This window comes from Nematolebias whitei, chromosome 7, assembly GCF_014905685.2.
Source record: "Nematolebias whitei isolate Nwh7 chromosome 7, NemWhi1, whole genome shotgun sequence".
NCBI classification, from domain to species: domain Eukaryota; kingdom Metazoa; phylum Chordata; class Actinopteri; order Cyprinodontiformes; family Rivulidae; genus Nematolebias; species Nematolebias whitei.
In genome coordinates, this window is record NC_056504.1 from 27,117,734 (window position 1) to 27,131,013 (window position 13,280).

At 41.4% G+C, this 13,280-nt stretch overlaps 1 protein-coding gene across 1 annotated transcript in view; it reads right to left on the bottom strand.

Moving 5' to 3' along the window:
• The window catches only part of pacsin1b (protein kinase C and casein kinase substrate in neurons 1b), an 83,472-nt gene extending 71,832 nt beyond the window's left edge, over positions 1 to 11,640 (bottom strand). The window contains exon 1 of the mRNA XM_037678698.1: positions 11,488 to 11,640. The gene's annotated coding sequence lies outside the window, so the exon portion shown is untranslated. The remainder of the gene's footprint in view (positions 1 to 11,487) is intronic.
• Between the last annotated feature and the right edge of the window lie 1,640 nt (positions 11,641 to 13,280).

The window sequence follows — 13,280 nt, forward strand, 5'->3', positions numbered from 1 at the left end:
AAAAAAAAACGAAGTCCAGATGACATGATTCAACCTTTTTTGTTGTTATATACCTGGATGACTGAGAAAACAAACTTTGTGTTTTTGAAACCATTAGTGAAAAGGCCAGACTTCAGGGGTATCTGAGGCAGGCTTGAAACACAAGAGTCAGGGTGGCTTCTGGGTAATACCAGATGGCTAAGCCTCAGACTGACGAAGCCTCTTGGATGAGGGGCGAAACGTTTTTTTTTAACAAAAAAAACGAAGTCCAGATGACATGATTCAACCTTTTTTGTTGTAGCTTGAACATTTATCACTCAACTAGACACTGTTTGCAGTACGTAATGAAAGCTATCAAAAATTCCTGTAAGAAGTTGGAATAGGCAGCACAGTGGTGCAGTTGGTAGAGCTGCTACCTCTCAGTGAGCAGGTTGCCCTGGTTCAAATCCCGATCTGGGGGCCTTTCTGAGTGGAGTTTGCATGTTCTCTCCATGCATGTGTGGGTTTTCTCTGGGTATTCCAGTTTCCTCCCACAGACCAAAAACATGCATGTTAGGCTGACTGGTAAATTGTCCCTAGGTGTGAGTGAGAGTGTGAATGGTTGTTTGTCTCGTTTGTCTCTATATGTCCCTGTGATGGACTGGAGACCTGTCCAGGGTGTCCCCCACTTCTTGCACAATTGGACATGGGCACCAGTGACCCCCGCGACCCGAAAAGGGAAGTAGTGGATGGAATTTGGGTACATACATTCTGCACATCATGCAACTTAGCCCCAAGATTATAACTAACTCTACTGCTCAATTTGTTCCCCATAATGACAATACTTGTGTCGAGTTTCATCCTTACAACATATACCGGTAGTGCCATTTCTTTTTAGAAGAAACAGCACTTTCAACCTGGAGTATCTGATTCCACTGATCCACCATCTTGACTCAGTATCGGTTGCATGCTAAGGCTGTTTAAAGTGTACTTGTTAGTGTTGGAATGTAAATGACTTGTAATTGTTGGCAACAAAACATGACTGCTTATTTCAAGAATCTATAATCTTTATTGTCATAATGTGTTAGCAAAATGAACATTTTTTTGGTGCTCATGTGAATAGGTGTAATATTTACACATACAAAACAGCAGTGTAATTAATTTACAGAATTCACAGGACTTGATAAAGTAGCAACAAGTAATTAATTTAATAACAATTTCACTTATTTATTACAAATTACACTGCAGACCTTTCCTAGTGAGTGATGCATTTTTGAAGATTACTTTTATCCTAAACACACAAACACGTGCCTCTGGATGTGTTTGCAGATGAGGTGCTCTTTTACAGATTCTGCTGATTCATGGCAGAGGAGACGAGGCTAAAACAGCTCGGATCTGAGAAAAACGCAATTCCCATGCACACAAAAAACCTCTATTTTAGGACTATTTCACTCAATTATCTGCAAATTATTTAGTAATATTTGATCAGATAAGTCAAAACCTCACTATCTCCAGTGTCAGCAAATGAGGAAAGGTAAAAAAAAGAAATTGAGTTATGTCATAAGAATGAGCTCACCTTTTTCATGGATTATGGCTATAAATCAGTATCATAATTACTGATTAAAAAAAAAATACTGTAGTTTTTGCTTTAGACACTTATAGTGCATACAGTAACATGACTGTTTAGAAGAAAACAGAAAGACAAAAAAACCCAGGAAATATCTTAGCCTTTAATCAAAACATGTTTCCGTCACTGACCACAAATCTGTTCTCTGCTGCAGATTCATATTTGCACAAAAATGAATAAAACTAAATTCAAATTTGCCAGACAACAGCCTGAGTACATCCAAAAGGGATTAATAGACCAAATTTGTGTAACAGGTCTCGTCTTGAAATCGTCACTCCACATTTATGAACGCATGAGCTGAACAATAATGACAACAAATGCAAACCCTGGACCTTTAATGAAATGAAGCCTGCCCGTCTCCCATGATCCCCTGTGAGGATCCGGTCTCAGGCTCTGGTTACCTCACAGTTCAAGACCAAGTCAAACCTGCTCCCCTCACCACTCAGCCTTTAGGTCTGAGCACATTACAGGTCCTTCTCAAAAAATTACCATATTGTGATAAAGGTCATTATTTTCCATAATGTAATGATGAAAATGAAACTTTCATATATTTCAGATTCATTGCACACCAACTGAAATATTTCAGGTCTTTAATTGTTTTAATACTGATGATTATGGCATACAGCTCATGAAAACCCAAAATGCCTGTCCCAAAACATTAGCATATTTCATCCCACCAATGAAAGACAAGTGTTTTTAATACAAAAAACGCCAACCTTCAAATAATCATGTTCAGTTATGCACTCAAAACTTGGTCGGGAATCCTTTTGCATGAATGACTTCTTCAATGCAGCGTGGCATGGAGGCAATCAGCCTGTGGCACTGCTGAGGTGTTATGGAGGCCCAGGATGCTTCGATAGCGGCCTTAAGCTCATCCAGAGTGTTGGGTCTTGTGTCTCTCAACTTTCTCTTCACAATATCCCACAGGTTCTCTATGGGGTTCAGGTCAGGAGAGTTGGCAGACCAATTGAGCACTGTAATATCATGGTCAGTAAACCATTTACCAGTGGTTTTGGCACTGTGAGCAGGTGCCAGGTCGTGCTGAAAAATGAAATCTTCATCTCCATAAAGCTTTTCAGCAGATGGAAGCATGAAGTGCTCCAAAATCTCCTGATAGCTAGCTGCATTGACCCTGCCCTTGATAAAACACAGTGGACCAACACCAGCAGCTGACATGGCACCCCAGACCATCACTGACTGTGGGTGCTTCACACTGGACTTCTGGCATTTTGGCATTTCCTTCTCCCCAGTCTTCCTCCAGACTCTGGCACCTTGATTTCCGAATGACATGCAAAATTTGCTTTCATCCGAAAAAAGTACTTTGGACCACTGAGCAACAGTCCAGTGCTGCTTCTCTGTAGCCCAGGTCAGGCACTTCTGCCGCTGTTTCTGGTTCAAAAGTGGCTTGGCCTGGGGAATGCGGCACCTGTAGCCCATTTCCTGCACACGCCTGTGCACGGTGGCTCTGGATGTTTCTACTCCAGACTCAGTCCACTGCTTCCGCAGGTCCCCCAAGGTCTGGAATCGGCCCTTCTCCACAATCCTCCTCAAGGTCCGGTCACCTCTTTTCGTTGTGCAGCATTTTCGTCCACACTTTTCCCTTCCCACAGACTTCCCACTGAGGTGCCTTGATACAGCACTCTGGGAACAGCCTATTCGTTCAGCAATTTCTTTCTGTGTCTTACCCTCTTGCTTGAGGGTGTCAATGATGACCTTCTGGACAGCAGTCAGGTCGGCAGTCTTACACATGATTGCGGTTTTGAGTAATGAACAAGGCTGGGATCGAAAAAAGTTCAATCTGGTCCTCTGGACATTCAAAAAAACCAAAAAACAAAACAAAGCAAACAAATATAGAAACGTTTCATCTCTTATCCAAGAAAACTTCCTCAGTCTGAGGTGCTGTTTTCAGCTCAGTCTCTTAAATAGCACCTTCTCAGAGTGGATCAACCAGTTTGCTGCTGACAACCAAAACCAGCTGATCACATGCTCAAGAAGGACCATCAGCCTAACAATGGATCATTAGCACACTGATGGCTGTTTACTATTCACAGAGGGCTGAGTGATACTTGCAATCACAGCATTGTAAGAGGGGGACAGTTGAACCCGGAGGCCTCCACCCCTGTTTAATGATGGACGATTTATTTTCATAAAGATGGCCTCCTTTACTCCTCTCTCAAACCATCGTTCCTCTCTGTCCAGGATGTGAACATCTTCATCCTTGAAAGAGTGACCGCTGGCCTGGAGATGAGTGTAGACCGCAGAATCCTGGCCTCATGATGTTGATCTTCTGTGCTGGGCCATCCTTTTGGCCAGTGGCTGTTTAGTTTCCCCGATGTAAGACTGATCACAGCCCTCCTGACACTGAACAGCATACACAATATTACTTTGTTTGTGCCGGGGGACTGGATCTTTGGGATGAACCAGTCTTTGCCGTAATGTATTTTGGGGTTTAAAAGCCACTGGGACATTATGTTTAGAAAATAAACGTCTCAGTTTCTCTGATACTCCCTCAACATACGGAATGACCACTGGTCTGGGTTCCTCCTTTTCACCTGATGGCTGACTGGAGTCCTGTTTGGGTTTCTTCTCTGCTTTCAGGAAGGCCCAGTTAGGATATCCACATTGCTCTAGAGCCTGTTTTGTGTAGGATTTCTCCTTCTGCCTGGCTCCCGAGTTAGTGGGGATGCTGTCTGCTCTGTGATACAGAGTCCTGATGACTCCTAACTTGTGCTCCAAAGGGTGATGGGAGTCAAACTGCAAATACTGGTCTGTATGGGTGGGTTTGCGGTACACCTCAGTTTGCAAATGTCCTCTATCAGAGACCGAGACCTCACAGTCCAAGAAAGCCAACTTGCCATTTTTTACATCTTCTCATGTGAACTTGATGTATTTATCCACAAAGTTGATGTGGTCAGTAAAATGTTGGACTTCCTGAGATTTAATTTTAACCCAGGTGTCGTCAACATACCTGAACCAATGACTTGGTGGTGTCCCTGAAAAGGACGTCAAGGCTCTCTTTTCTACCTCCTCCATGTACAGGTTGGCAACAATAGGAGAAACTGGAGAACCCATAGCACACCCATGTTTCTGCCTATAATATTGCTCCCCATATGTGAAGTAGGTTGACTGCAGGCACAGTTTCAAGAGTTGACACAGTTGTTCTGTGGAAAGCGTGGTCCTGCTGCTCAGAGTGGTGTCTGATTTTAATTTTAAACTGACCACCTCTACTGCATCATCAACAGGAATGCACGTAAAGAGTGATGTGACATCAAAAGAGACCATTGTTTCATCAGTCTCCATGTTGACATCCCTCACCTTATCCACAAAGTCCATGGTGTTCTGTATGTGGTGTTCTGAGCTGCCAACTAAAGGGATGAGTACAGACACCAGATATTTGGAAACATTGTAAGTGACAGAGTTAATCTTGCTAACAATAGGTCTTAAAGGTAGACCTTGTTTGTGAATTTTAGGTAAACCATACAGACTAGGTGTGGCCTCCCCTGGGTACAGTCTGTGGTACAGAATACGGTCAATAGCCTTGTCCTACTCCAAAATTTTCAGGCAATCTATTAACTTCTTCTTGTAACCACTTCCTGGATCTCTTTTCAGAGGTTCATAAGTGGTTAAGTCACTAAGGAGTGTCAAAACTTTCTCATGATAGTCTTTCTGGTTCAAAATCACTGTGCACCTTCCTTTGTCTGCTGGGAGAATGATGATGTTTTTGTCCTTGCTAAGAGTGGTGAGTGCATCCCTCTCCTCTCTACTTATGTTGGAAGGTGGTGGTTTGGCATTGCTGAGGCAGGATGAAACTTTGATTCTGAGCTGTTCTGCTTCACCCTCTTTCATTTTGTTGTTGCGGATGGCTGATTCTGTGGCTGTGATCATCTCCACCAGAGGAATTCTACTTGGTGCAACCGCAAAGTTCAGTCCCCTGGCAAGAATCTGTCTCCAGCTGGGTGAGCTGTCTGTCAGATAAATTCTTCACCCACTTTTCTGTCTCCATGGCATGTAATTGACTACTGGAGTGTTGTCCTACACTGAATGTGTTGTTATTGGAATAATGATGGTGTTGATGAGTTATTAGTAAGTTAAACTTATTTTGTTGTCGAGTCTTGGACTTGACATGCTGTGCTAAGCGTGCCTGATCTGTACAGTCCAACACTTGCTGAAGTGTGGTCTGATCTAGACACATAGTTAGTTTCTGTTTAATGTTCTCTTCTTAGGCTGGGAGTTTTTAAAAGCCTCAGGAATCTTTTGCAGGTGTTTAGAGTTACGTTGTTGATTCAGATGGTTAGGTTAATAGCTTGTTTAGATAACCTTTTCATGATATGCTAATTTTTTGGGACAGGCATTTTGGGTTTTCATGAGCTGTATGCCATAATCATCAGTATTAAAACAATTAAAGACCTGAAATTTTTCAGTTGGTGTGCAATGAATCTGAAATATATGAAAGTTTCATTTTTATCATTACATTATGGAAAATAATGACCTTTATCACATTATGCTAATTTTTTGAGAAGGACCTGTATAAGATGAACTCCTTGTTTACAGTCATTTTTTAAAAAGGAACAAAAGTGCTCACCATAAATTTCATAGTAACCCAAGACAAAATGAAAAAAATTAATTGCAATGACCTGAAGCCAGGGCAGCACGGTGGCGCAACTGGTAGACCTGCTGCCTCTCAGCGAGCAGGTCCTTGGTTCAAACCCCGGTCCAGGGGCCTTTCTGGATGGAGTTTGCATGTTCTCTCCGTGCATGCGTGGGTTTTCTCCGGGTACTTCGGTTTCCGCCCACAGACCAAAAACATGTACGTTAGGCTGATTGGTAACTCTAAATTGTCCCTAGGTGTGAGTGAGAGAGTGAATGGTTGTTTGTCTCGTTTGTCTCCATGTGGCCCTGTGATGGACTTGCGACCCATCCAGGGTGTACCCCACCCCTCGCACAGTTATTGCTGGACATGGGCACCGGCAACCTCTGTGACCCAAAATGGAATAAGTGGGTAAAGATGATGGATGAATGGACCTGAAGCCAGACATTGATTAACAAAACGGCTTACGTCTGAACTCGGGTTTGGGATTACAGAAACTGAAGGGAATCTTAATGGTCTCCTTTCAATCATCTAACATCAGCTGGGACTAAGAGCAGCAGATGTGATGTGACAGACTTGTAAAAACAAATAAAAACAGATTGCAAATCAATGTGTCTTTCTCCACTGGGACTACTACTTCTATAATTGTTCATACAGACAGAGGCACGAAGAGAAAAGACAACTAAAGCTTTAGTCTAATTAATTACATTAGCAGTGACACTTCATCTGTCATCCCTTCTGAGGAGTTAAACTAAACGCTGTAAATCAAATGAATGTCCCTCATTTGTCACTTGATTTAATTCAATTAGGTTCAACGTAAAGAGGGAGAGATTTCCACTCAGACTTCTGCCTTTACGTAAATCACAGAAAATCCTTTAACGTTTGTTTTTAATTTTATTTTTTACAAAACTGACTCCATTTATCCATCCATCATTTATCTTTACCCACTTCTTCCTTTCTGGGTAACAAGGGTCACTGGTGCCCATATCCAGCAGTGACTGTGTGAGAGGCGGGGGACACCCTGGACAGGTCTACAATCCATCACAAGGACACATAGAGACAAATGAGACAAACAATCATTCACTCTCTCACTCACACCTAGAGACAATTTAGAGTTACCAGTCAGTCTAACGTATGTTTTCGGTCTGTGGGAGGAAACTGGAGTACCAGGAGAAAACTCATGCATGCACAGAGAGAACATGTAAACTCCACGCAGAAAGGCCCCCAGCCAGGATTCGAGCCCTCAACCTTCTCACTCAGAGGCAGCAGGTCTACCAACTGTGATGTCTACAAAACCAATTCACTTTCTCAAAATGTAAACAATCGCTTGGTTCAAATCAATTCAGTTTATGTATATAGCGTAAAGTCACAACGGAAGTCGTCTCAGTGCACAGAACAGAAATATTCATATATGAAAAATGATAATTTAACACTATTTATCTGAGGAGCAGACTGCTTGGAATTTAACTTCATCACAGAACTCTTATCTTGAGCAAGCATGAAGGCGACAGTCGAAAGGAAAAACTCCCTTATGAGGAAGAAACCTTTAGCAGAACCAGGCTCAGGACAAGCAGCTGTCACGAATCATGTCCCTTAGATTATATTTTCTGTCACCCTGATCACCTTTTAAAGTTTGCAATAGATCTATCCTGTAAGTTTCATTTAGTCTGTCCGCTCCTGTAGTTTTTATTTATACATGTGCGTTTTAGTTTGTCTTCTTTGCATGCTGGTAGAGGGCGACGTCGCGGTTTGTTTAGCTTTGTCTGCACAGCAGCCAGCAGCAGATGATTAGAGCTCAACTGGCTGCACCTGTCACTCTCACCCTATATAAGCTTCACTCTCTCCTCTTCAGTGCCCGGTAGTTGAAAACAGTTTTCTGCAAGTAGATACCTCGCGTTCATGATCCTGTTTTGTTCCCCTCTAGCCATAGTGTTTCCCTGTCATAGTTTACCTGTTCTCCTCATTCCTGTCCCGCCCCTGGTTCCTGTCCTTACCTTTCGGCTCGACCTCCCGGATCCTGGACCCACGACTCACCTGGACGTCGTCTCTCGCTCGACCCCTTGCATTATTAAGCCTTCTGTCTTCGGTTCTGACCTTCACCTGCACGACTACGCCTCTTTGTCTACTCCTCCGGTCTCTTCAGTCATCTGCTCTTTGGTTTTGGACCCTGGCTCGTTGGACCACGACTCTGCGCCTGATGGACTCATCACCTGCCTGGCGCTGCGGCCGGCTGCAGCCCCTCACCGGACTCAGCTCCTCTAGCAGCGGTCCAGATCAGTTTGGACTTCTTCAGTCTCCAGAACCCCCAAGATCATCTGAGACAGTTAGTGGTCCTCCTTATTTGATTTTTCTGCTCCCCATAGTCTCCTGCACGACCACTAACCGATCTCTGTCTCGTAGACTTGTCCCTAATCTGGAACCTGTACCCGAACCAGTACCGGAACCGGCCCAATCTGCAATATTTCACCTAGAAAATAAATATAATTAAATTTTTACTTTGTGTGGTGATTTTGGTCCAAACATAAGGGAGTTCGTTACAGCGGCCATCTGCCTCGACCGGCTGGGTTTGAGAGAAACAGGAAGGAAGAACAGATACACAATGGCAGGTCAAGAATCACATGTTAAGACAGAAATAGTATCAAATGAAACCTTCAATTTTAACAATTCATTTAAGGAAATGAGGTCAATTTGGGGCAGCATGGTGGCACAACTGGCAGAGCTGCTGCCAGTCAGCAAGAAGGTTGACAATTCAAATCCCGGTCCGGGCGCCTTTCTGGGTGGAGTTTGCATGTTCTCTCCATGCATGTGTGGGTTTTTTCCACGTACTCCAGTTTCCTCACACAGACCAAAAACATGCATTTTAGTCTGTTTGGTAACGCTGATCAGTCAGCTGAAGCCTACAGGTAAACACAGCAAGTTTAAAAGTGTAGTCCTGAAAATTATAAAGCACCTCCACCTTGATGAAATAACTATAACAGGATGAAAACTTTGACATCAAAAGAGCCGAGGGAAATGTGCTGAGCACAGAGCTGAAGTTGATAAGGTGAAGCTCGGAGCCAAACCCAATTCACATCTTAACTGCCTAGATTTGCAATTGTTGCTGCCATTTAATACACTTTACGTTCAAACAACTGAATGCAACACTGTTATCTGCTTTCCATAAGCACTGGAAGGCTTCATTTCTACTGACCCAACTCCAGTTAAATACTGAGGACAACATACTGCTTATTTCATGATCTCAAAGATGATTATGTCCCATGCATCAACTCAACCCAGCATTTTATCCCTTAGATTTCCCGATTCATGCTCAAAATCCCAAAAAGTTAAGTCAGTTTCTCTGGGCAGTTTCTTTTTGTTGAAATGTTTTGTTTTTCATGAAATGTTTCAACCAAAAGAAACCATCCAGAGGACCTAACTTAACTTTGTTGGATTTTTCTAGCTGGATTATTGAGCATGAATCATGATGTTTTGAACCACTTTGGCCCTGACTGCCTCAAATGAGTCAGTGTGGGAGAGAGCGGACTACAGAAACCATCTGAACACTATCAAACTAGTTGACCCACTGTGTGAAGGTGCTATTTATGAGACTGAGTATGTTGTGGCTCCTCAGACTGATGAAGTCTTTTGGATGAAAGACGACACATTTCAACAAAAAGAAACCATCCAGAGGACCTGACTTAACTTTGTTGGATCCCTTAGACTTCCAAACGTAGTCGATGCTCCTGTTTTAATAGTCCTGGTTTAACAGACTTTCCTCACCAAATTCACAAAACTGTATGTCTGCAGAAATTACTACTGATAATGAATACGTTTTTGTTTTAACTGGCTGCAATTTCAGCCAGTTCAAGCTTCAGTTGTGAAGCACGGGCACAACTTTAATATCACAAAATATAAGGATACATAATAAACCAAGAAACTCCTATGAGTATGCTGGAAACCAAAAATCCATATAAGTCTTGTTAAAAAAGAGCAACATAGATGAACTGCAGGCATAGAAATAAAATATAAACGTAAAAGATTGGGTTTCCAAGTCTTTTAGCTTTATTTTTTCCTACTGGTCATTTCAAAACTTTCTATTTCTGTCTGTTTAATTAATTAATTTATTTTTGGCTTTGTTAACTATTTTAAATCTGTCTGTATTCATTTTAGATATATATTTTTTCCCAGTCTAACCTTGTTTCTTGTCATTTTTCATAGTGAGTTTCTTCTGACATAGTGAGTAGTACTATGTGCCTGTCTTTATCACTGTCAAATATTTAAAGAAGCTATGCAAACAACAAATATTAACTGCCACACATAACAGAAACTCTAGATTAGAGGTTCTAGATCTGAGGAAATATTGGACACCATACCGGAACCCAAATGTTGAAGCCAGAGTAAGTACAGCATCCCCACAGGAAGGTCCCTGTGCAAGATTTATGCCCCACTGCCACAGTGTTGATGAACAGGGCTTTGCCCTTATTAAAATATTAGTAATATGACTTAAAGTCCTACATCCTTAAAGTGTAGACTCCAGTCCCAAAAGTACAGCATGACAGCTCATCTGAACTACCTATACTTCATCTTGTATTTCAAGTCAGTGATCTAGGCCAGTGGTAACCAAAGTTAAGGATGAGAAACACCACCTGAGGTCCCCACATAACCTCTAGAAATCAAACTATACGTAAAAATTATTGTACCAGGGTTTAACAGTATTATAATCAGAGCTGGTGTAGCTACAATAGCTAGCAATATTTGGTGTCTTTGTTTTGTTGATCAGAAGCTGAAAAGTTGGCAAAGCACTGGTCTAGACCAGGACCCCCTGATTCTTTGGGGCCGACTTTATCTCAGGAAGGCCCATTCTTCTGGCATTCTTCTGCAAAGAGGCCAGCAGCCTGAACAGGATGTTTAAACGAGTCCAGAAACGAGCAGACTTCAGAACCGTGGACAGAGCTCACCCAGTGGGAGGCCAGCAGCACCACCAGATGCTCTCCAAAGAGAAATAAGCGATAACACACAGATCTCCCCCGAGACGACTTCTGTTTTTACTAAAAAATAAAAAAAATAAAAACTAGACACACCCACACACCCAGCAGCCAGGTGGCTCATAAAACATTACATGTTCTGCAGCAAAATAACAATAATAAATTTCTCTAGACACATTCTACCGTTTGAGTCATGGAGACAGCGCAGTCTCAGAAAAGACTGTTTTAAACAGACAACGCAGCAACATTTAAACGTACATTTAACTAGCGACAAATAAATTAAGCTGCTTCACTAATATGCTAGCTGTTGTATTTTACGGCTAAAAATAGATCCATTAAAAGTGACATACCTGAAGGAAATGATGCTCAAGCTTCGCTGAATGTGTTAAAATGTGTTCATAGTGCTCAGCCTCCGTTAGGGGTAATTGTTTTGTTGAATGGAGCCGCCAGATGGGGGATGGTTTCTGAGCTAAACTCAAGCTAGCTAAAAGTACAGCAACGACTTCCGGGTATTTCTTTCAAAATAAAGGTGTTCATTTAATCCCCAAGGGACATCTTCAAATCTCATGATACATTAAACACTTAAATAATACTTAAACATATTAATGATTATTGATATCTTAAGATTTTATTTTAGAGTAATAAACTTACCCAAATTATATGTAAAATGCATGATTTATATCTAAAGGGGAGAACAAAGTGTCCATGCATATTATATTAAAACATGCCTGTATTTGAGTTTCATTGAAATTAACTTGATTTAAAAGAATAAACTGGAATAGAAAATTTTCATTTTCTGAAAAATGCAAGTGACTGTGACTGCTGAAAAGTTCTGAAGAAGCTGAAACTGGGGTGATTAAGTTAAAGAAACAAAAGACTTTCAAAAAGCTAAAAGGAGCAAAATGCTATGTTGTATAGGATGGTTGGCTCAAAGAGCAAAAATGCTATTGTTGATATTAATAATGTGTAAATAGTACATTCAACAATGAGAATGTGAGGTTTAAGTGTCATTTAATGTCAAAGTCTAAGTTTCTTTATTTGTCATACACACCACATGTGATACATGTAGTGGAACAAAATTGTGTACACAGGGTCCCAGTTACATCCAACAAAAGTATAAATTGTAAAGGAAAACAGTAATAAGATCTAAGATATGAACTAAGAAAAAGGTTAAACTAAAAATATGCTAAACACTAGTAGTACAAAAACAATATGTGGAACAACAGCAGCATGAATGAGTCTGTGTGAGCAGATGAGTACGAATGAACACAGCAGCATGAACTCAATCAGCAGTATGAGATCAGCAGCATGGATAATCAGCAGCACATATCAACAATCAAGTGGCATTACAGTTTGTTTTTTTCACAGTGATTATCCTGGTTAGAGATTCATGAGTCTAACAGCTTCAGTGTAGAAGCTGTTCCTCAATCTAGTGGTTCTACACTTAATGCTCCTCAACCTCCTTCCTGAGGAGAGTGAGGCAAAGAGTGTGTGTGCTGGGTGAGTGGGGTCCTTCATGATGCAGGTGGCCCTCTTCCTACATCTAGAGGTGTGGATGTCCGTGATGGTGGGGAGGCTGACTCCAACAGACTTCTGTGCAGCCTTCACCACTCTCTGCAAAGCTTTTCTTTCTGCAGCTGTGCAGCCTCCATGCCATATCATTTAATGAGCTAAACTTTATGACATTAAAGACTAAAGTACTGTAGTACAAAATCTGCAGAAGTAGCTAGTTTGCAAACAAAACTTACAAAAAAGGAAATCACTTCTGCGGGTGCTGGATTTTCATTCACATTATTTCAGAATACATCATGATGTGGAGTTGTATCATATGATGAAAGAATTGAAACTACTGGAAGACTCCTAGTTATTATTATTATTTTATTTTTGTATTTGGTTTTATTTATTTTACTTCTGTATGTTTGGAAGCAGCCTGTGCTAGCTTTTTCAAGTTCGAATATATCTGATATGTATGCCATATTTGTTGTATATACTGTTAATAAAGAACGAAAGAAATTATTTCGAATAAATAAATCTACATTCCATTATTTTAATGAGCAGCAGCCTTTTTTCTAACGAAAACGCACACCCCACACCAGCAGGGGGCGACGCTCACCGTCGGCTCCGCGCTGAGACAGTTATCTTC